We start from the raw sequence: 1,427 nt of genomic DNA on the forward strand, positions 1-1,427 counted from the left end.
ACAATAGTTAAGTGGGGGAGGGGATGAAGGTGATAGGTCGGGGGGAAGGGTGGAATGGATAGGTGGAATAGATGATAGGCAGGTAGGACAAGTCAGGACCAGTCATGGGGACAGTGCTGAGCTGGAAGTTTGGAAATGGGGTGAGGTGGGGGAAGGGGAAATGAGGAAACTGTTGAAGTCCACATTGATGTCCCCGGAGTCTTTGATGTTTTGGAGAAATCTATTTATCTCAGCCTTCAACACATTAATGATGGAATCACCACAGCCACTGGGTGAACCGATATTAAACGGTCAGCCCATTCTGAGTTCCCACATATCTGCCACTGTTCGCTAAGCACTGATATTGTGGATTTGGTGCTCTGCCTAACATTTCTTATGATATTGTACTTATTGCGTGAGCTCTGTGTGTTCGTCTGTGGGTTGCCGTGATCGTATAGTGGTTAGTACTCTGCGTTGTGGCCGCAGCAACCTCGGTTCGAATCCGAGTCACGGCAGTAACAGCTCTGTGTGTCCCAGTCTTTTGTGAAACACAAAGGAATCAGTTGTTTTAAAGTTTTGATTTTCTCCAAGGTGATTGTTTTTTTTCCTTCAAGCTCTGCTCGCTCACATCTCTGTGATTCATATGTCAGAATTCAAATCCACCCGTTCTCAGAGATTTCTTCCCTCCTACGATCACGAACCGAACTTTCCATCCCATACCCATTTCATTAATTTGGAGATGCTGGTGTTGGACTGTGGAGTACAAAGTTAAAAATTACCCAAAACCAGGTTATGGTCTTACAGGTTTAATGGAAGCACTAGCTTTCGGAGCGCAGCTCTTTCATCATGTGTTTGAGGAGTCATTTCCTATTTCATTAAGGCATTGCAGACTCTAATACAGACTCTCCCATTGATACCGATCAGTCTGTGTGGCTGGGGTCACTGTTGCTGGGTGAACGTGCTCCAACCCCACCATCGGGACCTGCAGACCATTTGATCCATTTGGTTACCACTGTTGTGAGTTCAATGCTCATGTAGCAGCTTTTACTGATGTGGACCAGATATTATTGCGGGGGGTCAAGCTCAGAAAATTGGCACAGAACAGTATCGGGGAAAAGCGACTTAATTGGATAAGATCAGTTTCACTGCTTTTCTGCAATGGCCAAGCGCTATTACCACTGAACACTGAACTATTAATTCAGACACCAGGGACCTGGGTTTGACTCCGACCATGCTCGGTGGTAGAATTGGGATTCAATAAATATCCGGAATTACGAATCTTATAACTCCTATATATCCATGTTCAATTGTTGAGAAAAAACAAATCCATCTGACGCCATTTAAGGAATGAAACTGCCATTCTTACCTGCTCGGGCCTCCATGTCACTCCACACTCACTACAATATGGTTGAGTCTCAACTGCCCGCTGTGCAATTAGGGATAGCAAT

At 45.1% G+C, this 1,427-nt stretch overlaps 1 non-coding gene across 1 annotated transcript; it reads left to right on the forward strand.

Moving 5' to 3' along the window:
- Positions 1–422: 422 nt before the first annotated feature.
- On the forward strand, positions 423–494 carry trnah-gug (transfer RNA histidin (anticodon GUG)). Its single transcript has one exon. It is a non-coding gene; the product is annotated as a tRNA-His (tRNA).
- The last annotated feature ends 933 nt before the right edge of the window (positions 495–1,427 follow it).

The sequence above is a fragment of the Chiloscyllium punctatum genome, chromosome 52 (assembly GCF_047496795.1).
Source record: "Chiloscyllium punctatum isolate Juve2018m chromosome 52, sChiPun1.3, whole genome shotgun sequence".
In the NCBI taxonomy this organism is placed as follows: domain Eukaryota; kingdom Metazoa; phylum Chordata; class Chondrichthyes; order Orectolobiformes; family Hemiscylliidae; genus Chiloscyllium; species Chiloscyllium punctatum.